This window comes from Protopterus annectens, chromosome 17.part0, assembly GCF_019279795.1.
Source record: "Protopterus annectens isolate FY-2018-M chromosome 17.part0, PAN1.0, whole genome shotgun sequence".
NCBI classification, from domain to species: domain Eukaryota; kingdom Metazoa; phylum Chordata; order Ceratodontiformes; family Protopteridae; genus Protopterus; species Protopterus annectens.
In genome coordinates, this window is record NC_056751.1 from 760,501,156 (window position 1) to 760,521,521 (window position 20,366).

The following is a 20,366-nucleotide window of genomic DNA, read 5'->3' on the forward strand; positions in this document are numbered from 1 at the left end:
CTGCTTTGCCAGAGATGATCTGCACATGTCTCCTCTAGGCTTTCAGATATTGGAAAAGGCATTTTTCACCCCTATTGTGCCTTTTTAGGCAGTGTCAAAATAACACACTTACTAACATAACAAAACCCTGTGTAGATAAACTCAAGGTATTGCTGCTTAAATGCTAGGAGTCTAAACAAGAAACTGCACTCCCTGGAAGCACTCTTCACTGAAGATGCTGACATCTGCACAGTCACCAAGACATGGTTCAAAGGTGTGGAAACCATGCTGGCCATGCAGGGCTACAATGTCTTCCATTTATTCAGACCACAAACTGAGCATAAAAAAACAAAAGAGGTGTATTCATCCTTATTAGGGATAAGTACACCTCAAGACTGGTCAAACAGTATGATTCTCTTGAGCTACTCCATGTCCAATTAACTATAGGCAAAGCCTTCTACCACATCATAGCTAGCCATAGGTCCCCCCACCATGAAACAGGAAAAGCATACTGCATACCTGGACTTACTGGAGTCACATGCCATACAGCCCAATACCTTACTCATGGGTGATTTTAATTATATTACTATCGACTGGGAATAGTACATGATTACAAACATGATGACTCAGAAGTTCATGGACTTTGTCAATGCAAACATTCTGGAACTGCTAGTCAGCACACCCACAAGAGGCTCAAATGTCCTGGACATAGTAGTCACTACATGGGAGGGCATTGCCCCACTCAAGAGTGATGTCTCCCTGGTAAGATCAAGCCATAAATCAGTCTCGTTTGATGTAATTTTAAGAACAGATACCCCATCAAGCTCAAAAACACTTTTTCAAAGACAAAATACCTCCTACTAAGTGTCAGTATAAGAAGTTTCAAAGCCCCGTCAAATGCAGGTAACATGCAGTCCTGTGCATAAGTTCATAGGTGATTACTAGGCTAATGGCACAACAGCCTTTATAAGCCTAGCCAATAATATCCAGGATAAGGCAGCATTATATCTTAATTCCCCAGATAGGGGATGGAGTAGTGTCAGGGTAATGGGTCTTTGGGTGTAGAAGCTCTGAGTCATTTTACAGACTGCCTCTGCCCATAATGGGCATGGACAGTACTCCAGGAGTGGATTTATGGTTCCCGATCCATTTATCCTAATTATTTTTGAACAGTGTGAGGGACACACTTTTATGAAGATGGGAAGTTTATTTTATAGATAAAGTAGCCTTTGGAACATGAATCTCTCCCCAGCAAGTTCTGTTAGAGTCAGAAATAAGCCATGGAATTTGTTACTCTTGTATAATTTTGCTTGCAAATATGTAACATTTTCATCAGGGCTAGATCAGAGAATGCCTTGTAGGTCAGGCATAAGTCCCTACTCAGTAAATGATAGGAGATGGAGTAAAGGGATAGGGCCTTTAGTCGGTCTGCATAAGACATATGTCTTACACATCGTATTTTTTAAGTGAGAAACCTCTGGGACTACTCCATTTGGTGTAAGTGCCTGGTTAGGTACATGCTGAAGGGAGCAAAGTACTTGACTATGGGCCTGATGAGGGCCGAGTACAATGGCACTTCAACTTCTTTTGATCTTGATGCCATGCCTTTACTTAAAAGTTGAACCACACAGAAGGATTTCCTCACTACTGTAGCTACCTGGTGGTCAAAGTTTATGTTTTATCTATCTGTATTCCTAGGTCTCCCACCAGTGGGTCTACTTTTAGAGTGTGCTATCAGTATTATAATTTACAGGGATTTCTGAATTACCAAAGGGTATGATTACGCATTTTGTGTTTAGTCTCAGACCATAGTTTTGGCAGCAGTTATTTGTCAGCTTAGGCCTGTTTTTAGGATGTCAACATTATTTGGGAATTCAGTGATTACTCCCAGCTAGCAGTCATCAGTGAACTTGGTGAGCTAGAGTCCCTCAACATCGGCCTTCACTTCAGAGAAGTATATACCAAGCAGAAGGGGTCGCTACACTGAGCCCTGTGAGACACAGCTAGCAACAGGTTCCTTACTGGAAGTGGATTCAACTATTTGGACAACATGTGCCCTATTATTGAGCCATTTGGCTATCAGTCTGATGATGTAGGGGTTTATGCCCAACTTAGTAAGTTCATCTATGATCCCTGAGTGGGGGATTGTGTTGAAAACTTTGGCCAGGTCTAGATAAGTGGTGTGTGCCATTTTACCCTTATCCATGGCTCTGGTGACTTTCTTGAAGAATCCACCAGATTCATCAGCCCAAGACTTCCCTTTGACAAAGCCAAACTGGGTCTGGTCCAGTTTTTGGAGGGTTCTTAGGTTGTTATTGATCAGATCCATGATAATTCTCTCCATGGCCTTGCAGATAAGACTTGTAGTTCTTGGGTCAGTTGATGGTCCCCTCTTGTGCAGTGCTTCATTTCTCTGTGACAAAGCCCATTTGGAAGCAGAGGTTAAAGAGGGTTTCTAGTGGCCCTGATAGATTCTGTTTTAAGATTTTTAAGAAGCACCCTGGAATGTTGTCAAGACCTGTGGAAGCTGTGTCTTTGGCTTAAGTGAGTGCGGTAAGGACTTGTTCCCTCTTAATGACCGGTACGGGGATGGTTGCAGATATTTCTTTGGGTGTGGTAGGAGGTAATGGGGTAGAAGTTTAAACTGAAATTGTTGGCAGGTTTTCTATAGTTTCAGGCTGGGTGTAAGTGCTCCATTCATGATTAACTCGGCACATTGTTGAGCATTTCCTCTGAGGTTACGGACATAATTTAAAAAAAAAAAGCGCTATCATTATCTTTCATCTCGGAGGCTATCTTTGCCTCATAGTTTGCTTTGACAGATTTGATCAGCTCTATAATTTGTCTCTAATTTATTTAGACTGGTGAGTGTCTTCTTCTTGACTTTGAAGAGGATTTTTCTCCTTTTGTTGTATAGCCTATTTATGCTAGGGGTCCATCAGGGTGATTTATTTTTGCCAGTAATCATAGGTTTGACTTGGACAGGTACTGCCTCCTCTATGCAACTATGAATGTGATTGTAGAGTGCTTTTGTGTACAGCTCAGAGTAGGCCTCAGTGTCACATGGGTTTGGAGGGGCTTGGAAGTTTAATAAGCTGCCACTTAGTTTGAGGTAACTGACCCTAGCAAAGTTCTTAACAGGTTCAGAGTTTGATGGGGGTTCTTTGTTAGTTTTAATACTAAAGGACATCATTTTGTGGTCAGGTCTTACTAGGGAGGAGTTGATGCACAGGAGGGAGCAGCATCCCCCTATGTTCATGAGTACTAGATCCAAGATATTTGTATCTCTAGGTGTGGTGGAGAGCTAACTAGTTGCTCCAGGGTGTTTGTGTTGACAAAGACCAAAAACCTCTGAGCAAGTGAATTATGGTTCATATAAGTCTTCCAGTTTACAGCGGGGTAGTTGAAGTCACCCATAAATATGGCGTTGGCTGAACGTTGAGAAACTCCAGTAAGTTTAGGTAGGAGGTGTGGTTTTTTCAGACTCATGTTTGGGGATCTGTAGCTTGCAAGGATATGGTAGGGGGTCACATCTTTGGTTAGGTGGGCATGGAGTAGCTCAAGTGAGTCATATTATTGGACTAGTCTAGCAGTGTACTTGTCATTTATGAACACTGAGACACCTCTTCCCTTTGTTTTATCCCTAGCTTGGGTGAAGTTCGAAATGTATGAAAGGCACTGTAACCTTTTACAGATGGGGTGCTTTCTATGGCTCTGAAAGTACAGTTGTGTACACTTGCCATAAATGTAGATGTTCAAGTATATTCACTGTTGCAGCCATTACATTTGGGTAATCTGCTGGCAGGTTGCCATCAGTCAGCCTGATTAACAAAGTCTTGGTTCCTGCATTGGTTGCTGTCCCTTCTTCCATGACGTCAGGTTGTCAGGGATATAAAACATGCAGCCAATGCCATTACATCAGTTTTTGTTGCCGAAGAACATCCATGTTTCAGTCACGGCACATGTCTGCATTCTCCAGGGTGAGGAGTGCTTCCAGGGAGTGCATTTTTTTATTTAAACTCCTAGTGTTGAGCAGCAGTACCTTTAGGTGGTCGTGAGTGATCTTGGTTATGTTGGTGGGTTTAACAACTTGGCATGGCCTAAAATAGGTACTTTGGGGATACATAACATTTTTGCCCGTATCTGGAAGCCAAGTAGTGACAAGAGCAAACCATCCCTAGCAAAGCATCGCGGTTTGTCGATCATGTCTCCCCAGGCTGACAGATCTTGGATCCTCTTGTTGTAACACCTGAAACTAAGCCAATTGTTGAAGTCAACCATTTATTTGCTGGTACTGTGGCACCATCATTGGTGAAAGTAGGATGCTACTGAAGGCTAGATTCATACCCACCTGGGACACATATTCAGAGGCCTCCATCATGTCTCTCTTCAAGAAGTCTACTGAGGTACATCTTAGGTCATTTGTGCCCAACATGGGCAGTGACCATATCATACTGGTACTTGTGGTTTAAAGACCTAAGTGCATACGTGAACTTGTGGATCCTGGCACTGCATGGGTTACTTAAGGAGTAATGCTTCTTTTGGGGCCTTTCAGTCTGCATTTTTTCTATCTGCTACACCATCGTTCCCCGTGGGTCTGATCCTGCTGTGCCTCTTTAAGGTCGATATTCAGAACTTTGGTCTGGATCTGTGGCAGGAGAGCATTCTGGGGTACTGGGTGTTATACGTGATACAAGTATTATAACGAATTCTACATCTCTTAGTATTTGGGCTTTAAACCATCACTAATTCCATTGTGTGATATAAATGTTATGCAATTAATGCTATATATTTAACAGCTGTCAGGTAATGCTGTATCTAGCTAGAGGAAATTCCTTCATATTGGGTTAATGCACCATTATGAAACCAAGTATGTAATTTATTCTTGTATAAAAGGAGGGCTTTTGTAAGCCATGGCAGATCTGACAGAGTCTGAAGGGGCAAGCTAATCAGCCCTCTGTGCCAGAAGACTGGAATTAGAGGTGTGTACTAATGTCCACAGATGGATTTACAGAAGGAAGGAGGGAAGGAAGGCAGGGGGTCTTCAGCTACAAAGAGAGGTACGCTCTGAATAAGAAACAGGCTCATTTAAAGCCTGCAACAACTTCCTCTAAGCTAGGCCAGAAGTTTGCTCTATATATGGACTTTTTTCTAGAATAGTGGAGAAAATTGTTTATTAGAGAGAATAGACCAATTAGCAAGTTGAATAAAAGCTATAGATCTAATGTACTCGAAAGAAAGTTACTGTTTGTCGTTTTTGCATTTAGTTACTTGTAACACATTGCACTCAAGTTACCTGGCACTTGCTCACTAAAGCAATTATATAAGTCAGCACTAAAAATTAAAAGCACTACACCCTCACTCCCCACTGGCCCTTGTTTTCAATTATTAAGGAATTCCCAATATTATTCTAGCATGTCCAAAGGTCAGTTGTCAATCTCCTCTCCTGTCCAGCTGGTGAATCTGAGAATCTTGAGGCAATGTTATAACTGCCTCATGTACACAGACAACACTCTCCTCCTCCCACATAACACAAATACTTGCGAGAGATGCAGCTATTTAGCCAAACTGGAGGCTGAGCTCTCTCAACTCAGGACTGGCAAGACCAGACAGGAGGAGAAGGCAACTACACACACCACAAAACCAGCCTCACATAATGCTACCACACCACTGAATCAAACACATAAACACACAAAGACATACTCGGAGGCTCTGAGTAAAAATTTACCTAAACAGCAGAGGCCTCCAAAGCAGACACCCAAACAACTGCTACCTCAAGACACCCCACAAGCAACACATAAACCACAAAAGCAGTGTGCAAAGCATTCACAGCCCTTAAGGCCAAATATAACACCAAACATACTTGTCATAGGTGACTCCATAGTCAGACACACTGACGTCCCACTCACCAGGCTGAACAAGGAGAGGGTCACAGTAAGCTGCCTATCGGGCGCTAGAATCCACCACATAACACAAGCACAAGAGTCACTCCATGGCAAGTACAAATATGACACAGTCATTGTCCATGCTGGTGTGAACGACCCGAGATGTACCTCCCTGGACTACATGAAAAGAGACATAGAGGAGCTCTCTGATTATGTAGCCCAGGCAGGTATGACCCTGACCCTGAGCAGTATCCTTCCTTCACCAAGAATGATGCCACAATATAGAGACAAGATGATCAGCTTTAACAATTGGCTTAATGTCTGGTGTCATTCAAAGGGGATCCAGTGTCTGTCTGCCTGAGATGACATGCTTGACAAGCCACGCTGCTTCACAAGGGACAGCTTGCACCTGTCACCCCTGGGATTCCGGATATTGGCTAAGGCTCTTGCCACCCCCATAGTGCCTTTTTTAGGCATGGCTCAAATTCTAAACCTACCACCCTAGAAAACAAATATGGGAAGAAACTGAGGGTAATGCTGCTCAATGCCAGAAGTCTAAATCTCAAAATGCACGCACTCTAGGCCCTTCTCAGTATGGAGAACATCGATGTCTGTGCTGTAACTGAAACCTGGTTCAAGGCTCCTGAGAGCACCCCGGCACTATTAGGTTTTACCTCATATCATGCGTTCCGGCCCCAAAACCTGGACCACACCACAAAAGGAGGGGGTGCATCCATATTCATAAAGGATACCCACACCTCCAGGTTGGTGGCAATGCACGAAGCTTCGGAAACCATCCAGGTGCAACTAACCATAGGCAAAACTGCTCTACAAATTGTAGCATGCTACAGGCCACCCTCTCAAACTCAGGAACCCCACACAGCCTTCCTGAAGACACTGGAGGGTATAAATGTATCTCCAAACACCATCATATTGGGTGACTTCAACTACCCGAATATAGACTGGGAACATTACTCAAGCCCTAACTTTCTAGCCCAGTGGTTCCTGGAGTTCATAAATTCAAATGCCATGGAACAGCTAGTCACTAATTCCACGAGAGGAGAAAATATACTAGATCTCATTATCACAAACATGGGGACAAAATGCTCCACACCGGAAGTATATCCCTCATTGGTGAGATCTGATCATAAACTAATCTCACTGGAAATCCACATCCCGCCCCCACCCCAAACAAAAAAGACCACAGTGAAGAACTTCTCTAAAGCAAACTTCACACTACTCAAGACTGGTGTGGTATCCTTCAAGGCCCCTGAGCCAGTGGAAACCACAACCCAAACTGCGGAAGCCCTTACAAATGCCTTCTATGAACACCTCCAGGACTGCATTTATCAGGCAATCCCAAATAAAACCAAGACTCTTTCCATAAAGGGCAAACGTCCAGTCTGGTGGACCCCAGCCATTAACAAACTTTACAATAAGAGGAGAAAGCTATTACATGATAGAACAAAATCCATAAAAGGGAAGTCACCCCTGATCATTATTAGTAAAAAAATATGAGCACTCATAAAATCAACTAAGGCCAAGTTTGAGAGAAAAATTGCCATGGATTCAAAGGACAATCATAAGGCCTTTTTCAGCTATGTTAGGAACCTGGGTGGAAACTCCCAGATATGCTCAGAATTAGTCCAAAATGATACAAAAATCACTGAACCCACAGACATTGCCAACATACTGGCAGACAGGTTCAGTGCAAACTTCACCCCCCCTAAAGGAGAGATAACTATCCCAGCGGAGTGTAGCCTCCCAGACATCTCAAATGCGCAGGTGAAAGCTGCTCTCACTAAAGCTAAAAACACAGCATCAATGGGACCGGATGGTGTCCCCGGCTGTGTGCTACACGAGCTAAATGAGGAATTAAACCCGCACATAAGGCAGCTGTTTAATCTCAGCCTTACCACAGGATATGTGCCCAAGGAGTGGCGTACGGCAACTGTGGTCCCACTCCACAAAGGCGGTGCCTCTACGGACCCTGGTAATTACCGCCCCATAAGCTTAACAAGTCTAGTCTGCAAAGCTATGGAGAGGATCATAATGGAGCTCATAAACAAAGATATAGGGGACTTGCAGACATTGGACCTGACCCAGTTTGGCTTAGTCAAGGGAAGATCATGCCTTTTGAACTTGGTCGACTTCTTCGAAACAGTCACCAAGGCCATTGATGAGGGAAAGGCAGTCCATACAGCCTACCTTGACCTTGCAAAGGCTTTCGACACAATACCACACTCTGGTATTGTAGAAAAACTTACCAGCTTAAATGCCCATTCGGGATGTATCTCACCCGACATCTGCAGCAATTGGATAGACCCCAAAAGTTCCTCACCAAAAGGATAAAGGGACTCCAAAATCTGTCATATGCTGCCAGATTAAAGAAACTCCAGCTCTATTCAGTCGCATACCATCTGCTCAGAGGTGACATGTGCCTGACATACAAGGCCATGTCCAACCCGGAATTAATGGACATGCTCCACCTCAAAAAATCCAAATCCACCAAAACCACTAGAGCAAGCGACTTAAACCTTAGCACGGATATAAATAGGACGTGCTGGAGGGATAGATTTATCACTCAGAGACTCCCTATGCTGTGGAATAAAATCCCGGTCCATGTGAGGCAGAGCACCTCGCTGGCTATGTTCAAGAGAAATCTTGACCTGTGGATGGGAGATTGTAGGTTTACCCCGGGAATCATCTCTGTGTCACTGCTGGACAGAGGCACAACAAACTAATGGGCACAGTATTTTTTCATATAAGGGGTGGCGTAAGCCACAGAAATTTTGGCTAGGCTTATAAATGCCTTAGGGCAGATAGCCTAGTATAAACCTATGAACCTATAAAATACCACAGACCGTCTCCTGTTCCTGACCACATCAGGACAGCAGGACATATCACCCAAGACAATGACTACTCCATCTGAAACTCCTCTCAGACTCCTGATATCTGTTTGCAGAGTAATCCCAGAACATTTCCATATTAATGCTGTCTGTTTAATGCTCTTTTTGTTTTGCTATGCTTCTTTTATCAACAGTTTAATCAGCTGGAATCTAACAACTATGTTGCAATGCACTCCTGCGACTTGACCACACACACACACACACACACACACACACACACACACACACACACACACACACACACACACACACACACACACACACACACACACACACACCTAGTCAGTCGATTCTTTCTGTCTTTGATTAAAGTTTCCACGTTCATTATCTAGTATTTGGTCTGGTGACCCCCATGGTCTGAGGCTTGCCTTTTTGACCTGTTTTCAAGATGAGGTGCTTTTTGTCTCCAGCTCCAGCCCCTCACCAATGTCCAGAGTTTTTGCAATAAAATCTTTTCAGCACCTTCTTTGTCTTTTTTTTTTTTTTTTTTTTTTGGCATTCACTTTCTTTCTTTTGTGCCAAGTTTCTCCCTCTCCAGTATTGCTAACATCTGCTTTAGGTCATTCATATCTTGAGCCACTCAACATAATGTTCAATCTCTGCTTCCTCAGACTTGGCGTTTATGTTTTCCATTCATTTAATTTTATCACATTCTTTCATTTCTTTTACTGAGAGACTTTAATGTTATTTGGCTATGTTACAAAGCAGAACAAAACTCACACGATTAAACTTAGCCACATCCTGAAAGTTAATCCAAAAGTCATTGCAAACACAACTGATGTTTTTCTTGCATCATTTAGTGCATCTTCATTTCTTGTACAACACAGGTTTACCTGTACATGTTGTCCTGCTTATTGCTTCTGGGACTGTATCCCACAGCTAATTACTGTGTCACAGTTCATTTTACCTGCTTCTCGTATTGTATAATTTGTCTTTTTTATTTTAGACATTGCTTAGCAATTTGCTGCAAATAAAAAAACTGGCAAGTAGTACAGCCAGAATAGGAAGAATAAAACCAGTTCACACATGGAATGCAAGCAAAATGCTAAGAAAAGCAGTGGGCGTGGGAAGACTAGAGTGATATTCGTGTAAACAAGCTATCCAAATAAGCAAGGTTTGCATTCAGGAACCAATACTATTATGGGTCACAGGGCTGCTTGTATCTCTTAAATTCTCTTAATATTTACAGAAGAGTCTTGCCTTCCAGCTCAGTGCACCGTGTGCTTCAGTATCTGTCAGCCTTGGACATTAGTGATCAGTGGTGCATTTATACATCTATTTGTCACATATGACCAGTTTACCGCATGGTCTGTGACATTCCCCTTCTAATGATACATTCCCCATCTAATGATAGAGTGCACTGAGAAATACTGAAAAAAATCTAACTGAAGGGTCCAACAAAACAAATTGCATTGTTAGCAACAAATTTGCTCTCTCACATAGGAAACTTTTCTACAAAAGAAAAGAATGCAGGCTGAAACCATTATAAAAATGTTTGTTGGTTTTATCTCATGCTGGTTTAAGTACTATCAAAGTGAGCAATGTGACAGTATATAAAACTAGTTAAGTGTAGGAATTAAAAAATTATTTTTTTTATCCAAATAAATATGTTATGCATCACTGAAAAAATATGTAGCTCTGCTTCTTTGCTGTGTGCTGGATTGGATCCAAGACACACAGTCTCGCTTTGCTGTTTACTGCTGAATCAGAGACACAGAGCTGTGCATGACTCCATCTGTAGTCTGTTTAAAGCACCAAGCCTTTCAAATTGCACACTGATAAAGACATATATTTTGCAGCTATATGCACAGTTACAGATAACTTATTTTTATAACAAACAACACATACTCTTTCTGTCAGTTTGTAGCATATATTTACAAAGTTTTTCTTCACAAACAGAATAGAATGATGACTTTCCTTTCTCCATACAATACATCGAAACAAGTGTGTTTCTAGCAAAATACCTCGAAACAAGTGTGTTTCCAGCAAAATACCTCTAACATATCTGAATTAGTACACTTACATACAGTTCTAGTCACGCACATAGATTTTGTGTTTTCCTCTTGGTAGACTTTCCTATTGTCCTTTTGTGACTTGCTTTTAAGCACTTTTGCTGATGTGAGGATACCATTAACAGAAATCTGAAAGGAAACATCTGTACAAGCTGTTCTGCTGCTGTTCCAGTCTGTTAATGGGTATTTGTAAACTGTTCTGCAAACATGAGAAAAGCATATAATACTTGCTTTCCAAAATTGCTTTTCTAGGCTTTTTTTCTGATGATTCTATAAAAAGCCATGTCCATTTATCTATGAGGAATTACGTCAAGCTTTTCTTAATACTGTGACAAACATGTATCTTGAGGAAGACACATACTATAAAAACATGTCCATTGTCAGAAGTCTGAAAGGAAACAAACTGCTCAGGAAATACATTGTGTTCATTAATAGATCTTCTTTGTTTTTCATTTATTTCAGCCAGAGCTCTGTCATACAATAATTGCTAAGCTATATTCCTACATTAAAGCAAACTTTTTATTTTATTCTTTATCTTTCATATATTTGTAGCAGAATTAATTTCAGCCTTATATTCACAATTCACAAACTCTAACAATCACATTAACAAAGTTACCTTCATTTGATCCGGGTTAACTGTTCCTAGCACGATAAAACATGTGCAGCCATCCTCGATTGGTAGAACATATGCTTAATCTGAGAGAAGGAAAAAAAAAACTTTTTATTCCTTGTTTTTATTTTTGCACCTCGATAGATAAAATACAATAAGTAAAATAATCTGTTGTAACATTAACCCCCCCCCCCAAAAAATAATTAAAACCATCTCAGACACATCTGAGACGTCTTCATAGATATAAAAATAAAGAACACCACAGTGGATATACACAAAGCAAGTCGTGCATCTAAATTATTTGTCTGTCCATTTGTCTGCTTGTTCTGCTTGGTTACACCATGTTGTCTTTCTCTTATTTCATGCAGCTTTTAAGTTTTTTTTTCTTACCAAGCAGATATTTTGTTTTATATTTTAACTGCACAGGACATGAACAGCATCAAAGGCAAACAAACAAATATAATGCTTATTTCTCAGATTGTACCATAAACGTTTAATGGGACATTTAGACAATCAATAATGAGAAAAAATGTACTTTACTTTGATGATGTAAGTGGCCTGAATACAACATTTTATCATACCTGTAGTATGAAATTATAGATGCGTGCATCTATCACTTCTGCTTAAGGAAATGCAAACTCAGAAAAAGTTCTGTTAAACTGTATTTGGATTTTGCATACAGAGCATTTCTATAGTTTGCATATGCTAAACACACACACACACACACACACACACACACACACACACACACACACACACACACACACACACACACACACACACACCACACAACTTTTAAAAGTGGAGAGGGAGGTTTACAAGTCCAAGACAATCTCCAGTTTTCTCAAAATCTGAGATGTGAGAAAAATTGAGACATGTCAGTGTAAGCTCCTATCAGAAAGGGTAAAGCTGGAAAGTGCTACTCTTTGTAATAGCTGCTCTCTTAAACAATGACAGAAGAATAGTGCAGAAGTGTACACCGCTCTCTAATGCTATGTAGCAGGATGATGCAGAAACCTCACTTCCTCTTTTCTACAGTTTCCCAGTTATATCACATCACAAATCTGGTAAAAACTATACTCCATTCTTTCATCAGGTGTGTCTATATGTGAGTGAAATGTCTCCTTTTATCTAACAGATGCAAAAATATTTTGCTTGGGAATGAAAAAGTAGTTTTATGCTAATGAAAACCACCTTCCATTCTCTGTTTTTATTAACAACCTCTCTCTTGGTCTTCCCTAATCCTAATTGCACACTATATGCAGATGACATCATTACACTCAGATCTGATAAATATATCTTCAAACTATAAGAACAACTTTAACAGGGCTTCATGTCAGTTTGTCGCTGGCTGACTAAAATGTACTTTGTAAACTACAGGAAACAGAAAGAAACAACTCTGTATTTTGGTACCATGCACAAAATCAGAACAAATCCTTCCTTTTTCATGTTCATCTCCTATGGAACTGTTACCAGTAGAACCGTAGGAATAATACTGGATCGAACTGTTACCAGTAGAACTGTAGGAATAATACTGGATCGAACTGTTACCAGTAGAACCGTAGGAATAATACTGGATCGAACTGTTACCAGTAGAACTGTAGGAATAATACTGGATCGAACTGTTACCAGTAGAACCGTAGGAATAATACTGGATCGAACTGTTACCAGTAGAACCGTAGGAATAATACTGGATCAAACTGTTACCAGTAGAACCGTAGGAATAATACTGGATCAAAATCTTAATTTACCACCCGTGTACCGAACATCAATAACGCAGCCCTATATCAACTCAGAGTCATTTACAAATACTCTAACACTGCTTTTGAATCAAGGAAAGCTTTTGGACTACAAATGATAATGCGTAGGCTGGAGTAATGCCTTTTGTCTTCTTACACTGACCTCAGCTCAGAGCACTGTCACACTTCAGGTCCAGGTCAACTTAGAAAGTACAACCTTCTGCAACCTTGTAAGAGAAGTATGCTGATTGGAACCTGTCTAGTGAAATGTGATTGTTCTAGGGCTTGGAGTAAGCACCCTATTTTGAGTTTTTTAAATTTTTTTTCAAGTTTTTAGCTTCTGGCATTTAAGCTGGTTTCTGCTTGGTTACGAGTCGTACAGCACTGCTCACTGCCACACAATTGTATTGTGCATCATATCCAGACAGAATTGACACTTTTCCCTTACATACAGCTGTAGTACATCAGTACAGTCCTCGTCTTTAGTGGATTTCCAGTCTAAGAAGTATTGCAAGTGAGCTGTGACCCATTAAACCACCAGCTAAAAGCCCTATCAGAAATACTCATCTACAGATCATCTCCTAGATCAGTCCTGAAAGCACCTGCTTTGTGATAACAGTTTTTCAAACCTAGCATTATGGACAGTTGGACTATCCCTGTCTCACCTGCCTGCCTGGTCAACTCGGGTCTCCTGAGGAAGTGTAGCAACTGCCTTCTGTACACTGACAACCCTCTACTAATAACAGAGTGGGAGAGATATCTACACCACGAATGTTGAATCCTTGCTGTCTCGCACTCGAAACAGTAACACTGAAGAGGTTGTCAACACACCCACCACTACTCAGGCACATAGTACCACTACCCATACACATAGTACGCATCCAGCACATAAATCTAAATATGTAGAGGTTCTTTGAAAAAAATTTCCAAAACACCAGAGACCTCCAAAACACAAGACTACTACAACTAACACAGTTCCTACAGCACCTAAGGCACACAGCAACACCAAAGTTGCCCCTAACATATAACACTCAAAAAACAAATTTTCTTGTCATTGGATAGTCCATAGTCAGACACATGGATGTCCCACTCACCAGCTTAGATAAGGAGAAAGTAATAGTCAGCTGCCTGTCCAGTGCCAGGATTTGTCAGATCACACATGCACTCAGGTCTCTCAGCAACAAGTACCACTATGACTCCCTCATAGCTCATGTTGGAGTGAATGACCTGAGACAACCTCACTGGACTATATTAAGAGAGACACAATTGAGCTTTCTGAGTATGTGTCCCAGGCAGGAATGTCCCCAGCCTTGAGCAGCATGTCACCCTCACCTAGAGTGATGCTGCAGTATAAACAAAAAATTATTGATTTCAATAATTGGACTAGTTTTTGGTGTCATTCAAAGGGTATACTGTTATACTGTTTCTATCATCTTGGAATGACATGGTTGACAAACCTTGCTGCTTTCCCAGAGATGGTTTGGACCTGGCCCCACTAGGATTTCAGCTGCTGGCAAAGGCTCTTACCTCCCTCATAGTGCTTTTTTTAGGCAAGGTCTCAAAAAACTAAATTGCCAACATAAAAACTGACAATCGTAACAAAATAAGGGTCATGCAGCAATGCTAGGAACTTAAACCAAAAACTGACACCCTGGAAGCTCTTCTATCACTAGAAGATGTGGATGTCTGTGCAGTCCCAGAAACCTGGCTCAAGGCTTCAGAAAGTACCCCAGCCATGCAAGGCTACAATGCCTTCCACACCTTCAGACAACATGACAAAAATGTGTCAGTCAAAGTAGGTGGTGTTTCTAGCAATATTAGAGATAAATTAATCTCCTGACTAGTTAGGCTGGGCAACTCCGTGGAGTTACTCCAAATTCAGATTAATGTGGGTAAGACCCCCATTCAAGTCATAGCTAGCTATAGACCCCCCCCCCATGGATCATGATGTGCATGAGGCCTACTTGACCAAACTGTAATCAATCCAAATATTGCCAAACACTCTGGTCATGGGGGATTTCAATTTATCCCACCATCAACTGGGACCTACTCTAGCCCTAACTCACTTGCACAAAAGTTCTTTGACTTTGTTAACTCAGATACCCTGGAACAAATTGTTCAAACCCCAGCAAGAGGAACAAACATAGTAGATCTGGTCCTCACTAACATGATAAACAGGTGTGCCACCGCAACTGTCAGAAGCTCATTAGTTAAATCTGACCACAAATCAGTCACCTTCAAACTGGCACTAACACCAGAACTCACAAAGGGCAAAGTCAGACTAAAAAATTCACCAAGGCAGGCTATACACTTCTAGGGGAAGGTATAAATGCATTCCAAGCTCCGCCACCAGCTGTAAGTGGTAACTACACCAAAGCTTACACCAAAGCCCTGTACAATTACTTGTATAAGTGTATACACTTGGCTGTTCCAGAGACAATCAAAGCCAGAGCCCCAAGCAAAAACAAGCTGCCCCAGTGGACATCTAGCCTGAACAAACTTTACAACAAACGCAAAAAGTAGCTGTCTAAGAAAACTTAGGCTAGGCCCCAATAATAGAAAAGCAGCTTCCTCAGCCTCAACAGGCTAATAAGACAACATGTCAAAGCCTCTAAGGGTAACTTTGAGAAAAACCTAGCAATCACATCCAAGGATAACCATGAGGCCTTTTACAGATATGTACGCAGCCTAAAGGTTAGGACCCAAGCATGTGCCAAACTAGTGACTAACAGTATCACGCACACCGATCTGGTAGAGATAGAAAATCTGCTAGCAGATAGATATGGTGAAAACTGAACTCCTCTGTCCCCTCCAAACATATCACAAACCTTGCCCTTAGCTCCCCCTTGCACCCTACATATCCGAGAGCAGGTCATTAAAGCCTTGTCTAAGGCAAAAAACACAGCCCCTATGGGACTAGATGGCATCCCAGGTTGTCTTCTAAACAAGCTAAAACATGAACTAGCATCACCATTAAGTACTCTATTCAATCACAGCCTACCCACAGGCTATGTTACTGTGGAATGGAGAACAGCAACCATTATTCCCCTCCACAAAGGTGGTTTAACAACAGACCTTGGGAATTATATACCCATAGTCTGACCAGTCTCATCTGTAAGGCCATGGAACGTAGCATAATCGACCTCATAAATGAAGATATAGGCGACCTCCAAACCTTGGATAAGACCCAATCTGGCATTGCCATGGGCAGATCCTGCCTGTTAAACCTGGTGGATTTCTTTAAAAATGTGTCCAGTGCCACTGACAAGGGCAAATCTGTGCACATAGCATACCTCGACTTGGCAAAGGCTTTGACATAATCCCACACTTGGGCGTTGCCAATAAGCTTAGCAAACTGAATGTAAACCCCTTTGGTGTAAGATGGGTTGCCAGCTGGCTCACAAACTGAACACATACTGTCAAAGTGGGTGACTCCACATCAACCAGCAGACCTGTCACCAGTAGAGTGCCACAAGTGTTAGTGCTGGACCCCCTACTGTTTGGTATATACTTCTGTGGGTAGTAGGGTAGCAGCTTTGAATTTCTAATTAAGAAGTTGTGGCGAATATATCTTCAAATGGCAGAAAGGAAAGAATTATACATTCCATTTTTTGTATATTGCAAGTAATGGAATAAACTAGGAGTGTGTACTTTTCTGATTGACAGTACCTTTAAGATTAAACCATATTTTACTGTGCATGTTTTTCAGTGTGCTACAAAACTTATGTTGTGCCTTCACTATAAGCAAAGAAGAAATACGTTTTCTTTCTACTTATTTTCAGTTCATGTTCAACTGCTTCGCAGCAGCTGCATACTGAAAGCATTTTTACCTGGAAAACAGCATGTTTACCAAGTTCACTTTCATGACAGGACATGGAATTGCTTGACTTGCATATTATAGTTCTGATTTTTTTTTTTTTGCATGTGTGCTTAAAGAAGTAAAATAAAATCCATCAAACAAGTTTTGCAAAAACAAGACAAAGTCTTGCCAGAAGCAGTCTTTCTTTTTAATTAATCTACTGGAACAGAGTATAAAGCTGAAACTGCAAATATTTCAGCTATCAGCTGTTTTTTTTTTAATTATATTGACCTCAGGAAATCTGAATGTACAAATTCATCACTTTCATAGGTAAATACTAGGCTAACGGCAGCCATGGCCTTCATAAGTATAACTGTGCAATCCAATCTGATTGCTTCCCTACGCAAAATGGTCATTTATTAAGAGGGGAATGTTAGGAAATTTCTAGAGGTTACATGTGTGGGGTATGTTAGTTTGGGCATTATTGTCTGCCTCTGTCTATCAGAGACATGGGGAGGGCCAGACCTGGGGTGAATTTCCAGTTTACCATCCATTGGTCAAGGTTATGCTTAAATAGGGTTAGGGATTAAACTCTGCTTCACATGGATGAAGAGACTGCCCCAGAGCATATCTGTCTCATCAACATGTCTTATTTATGTCATAATCAAGATTTAAATCCTTGGACCTAGTGGTTTTGCTGCTGTTCATTTTGAGGATGTGTAAAAGATCCATCAGGGCTGAATATGAGGATTCCTTGGATGCCAGGCATGGATCACCTCTCAATAACCTGTAAGAGACTGAGTATAGAAATAAGGTCTTAAGGCACTCCATATAGGATAATATGTTTATACCCTGGATAAGGAGGTAAGGAACCAGACTGAGTACAGAGACAAGGTCTTAAAGCACTCCATATAGGATAATATGTTTATACCCTGGGTAAGGAGGTAAGAAACCAGACTGAGTATAGAGACAAGGTCTTAAGGCACTCCATATAGGATAATATGTTTATACCCTGGGTAAGGAGGTAAGGAACCAGACTGAGTATAGAGACAAGGTCTTAAGGCACTCCATATAGGATAACATGTTTATACCCTGGGTAAGGAGGTAAGGAACCAGACTGAGTACAGAGACAAGGTCTTAAGGCACTCCATATAGGATAATATGTCTATACCCTGGGTAAGGAGGTAAGGAACCAGACTGAGTACAGAGACAAGGTCTTAAGGCACTCCATATAGGATAATATGTTTATACCCTGGGTAAGGAGGTAAGAAACCAGACTGAGTACAGAGACAAGGTCTTAAGGCACTCCATATAGGATAATATGTTTATACCCTGGGTAAGGAGGTAAGGAACCAGACTGAGTATAGAGACAAGGTCTTAAGGCACTCCATATAGGATAATATGTTTATACCCTGGGTAAGGAGGTAAGGAACCAGACTGAGTACAGAGACAAGGTCTTAAGGCACTCCATATAGGATAATATGTTTATACCCTGGGTAAGGAGGTAAGGAACCAGACTGAGTACAGAGACAAGGTCTTAAGGCACTCCATATAGGATAATATGTTTATACCCTGGGTAAGGAGGTAAGGAACCAGACTGAGTATAGAGACAAGGTCTTAAGGCACTCCATATAGGATAATATGTTTATACCCTGGGTAAGGAGGTAAGGAACCAGACTGAGTACAGAGACAAGGTCTTAAGGCACTCCATATAGGATAATATGTTTATACCCTGGGTAAGGAGGTAAGGAACCAGACTGAGTATAGAGACAAGGTCTTAAGGCACTCCATATAGGATAATATGCTTATACCCTGGGTAAGGAGGTAAGGAACCAGACTGAGTACAGAGACATGGTCTTAAGGCACTCCATATAGGATAATATGTTTATACCCTGGGTAAGGAGGTAAGGAACCAGACTGAGTATAGAGACAAGGTCTTAAGGCACTCCATATAGGATAATATGTTTATACCCTGGGTAAGGAGGTAAGGAACCAGACTGAGTATAGAGACAAGGTCTTAAGGCACTCCATATAGGATAATATGTTTATACCCTGGATAAGGGTAAGGAGGTAAGGAACCTTTGAGGGCAATCCAACTGTTGAAAATGTCCGGTCAGGTACATGCTAATTGGGACATTATACTCAATGATGGATCCGATAAAGGTCAAGTAAAGTGGCACTATGACCTTCTTGAACCTGGATGCAATGCCCTTACTTATAAGTCGGGTGACATAGGATAATTTTTATTATCACCATGGCAACATGTTGGTCAAAGGTCAGATTACTGTTGGCATATGTTCCCAAATTTCTGACAACTGGCTCAATTCTTAGGGTTGTCTTATAGACAGACTAGTTAGCCTGGGTGGCTGGTCTCCAAAAAGTTATTATAATGCATTTCTTGGCATTCAGTTTTAGTTCTGGACTAGCACAAGTCATTTGTCTGTGTTAGACCTTCTTGTAAGATGTTTGTGTTATATGGAGGACTCTGTGTTAGCTTCCACTTTACAGTCATCCTTAAACTTGTTCAACCAGAGGCCCTTGACACAAGCGTTTATCTCCAAGAAATAGATGCCAAATAGAAGTGGTCCCAGTACAGAGCAATGAGGAACCCTGCCAGTGACTGGTCTCTTAGTGGAGGTGGTCTCACCAATCCTGACCTTCTGGATCCTATCTGGGAGCCAACTGGCAATCCATCAAGTTATGTACAGATTTATGGCCGGTTTGGTGAATTTGTCAACTTTACCCAAGTGGGGTATTGTATCAAATGCCTTAGCCAGGCCCAAGTAGGTGATATGCACCATTTTCCCATCATCCATTGCCTTGGTGACCTTCTCAAAGAAGTCCAGCAGGATTAGTAGGCATGGTCTTCCCTTGACAAAGCCAAACTGGGTGATGTCCAGTGTCTGTAGGTTGCTTATGTTTTTGTTGATCACTTCCATGATAATTTGCTCCATGGCTATACATATTAGGCTAATCAAATTAATGGGCCTGTAGTTTCCAGTGTCAGTTGATGGTCCACCCTTATGAAGTGGGATAACTGTTGCAGTCCTCCATTCTCATGGTACAAATCCTGTTTTGAAAAATGACTCAAGTGGTCCTGATAGATTATGTTTCAAGCTATTTAGGAGGCATCCTGGGATATTGTTGAAGCCTGCTGAAGCTGTGTTTTTGGCTTTAATGAGCTCTGTCAGGACCTGCTCCCTGTTAACAGATGGGGGGGCTATGTTAGCAGGTATTTGGGGGAGGTGGTGGTGGGTTGGGGGATAAAGCTTGAGCTAAATTTGTCAGCCAACAGATTCATTATGTGGTCAACTCAATGAAGGTGGCACTATTAGCCAGTTCAGACCAATGCTGTGTGATGGTTTTGTGTGTGGCTATACTGACCTTGTAATAGAGCTTGTTGGACTTGATTCATCCTCTCAGTTTCCCATTT

General features: G+C 41.4%; 1 protein-coding gene across 1 annotated transcript in view; it reads right to left on the minus strand.

Annotated features, from left to right (window-relative positions):
• The window catches only part of LOC122791771 (galactoside alpha-(1,2)-fucosyltransferase 2-like), a 417,851-nt gene that overhangs the window by 292,870 nt on the left and 104,615 nt on the right, over positions 1-20,366 (minus strand). Inside the window, exon 2 of the mRNA XM_044059696.1 lies at positions 11,402-11,481. The gene's annotated coding sequence lies outside the window, so the exon portion shown is untranslated. The remainder of the gene's footprint in view (positions 1-11,401; positions 11,482-20,366) is intronic.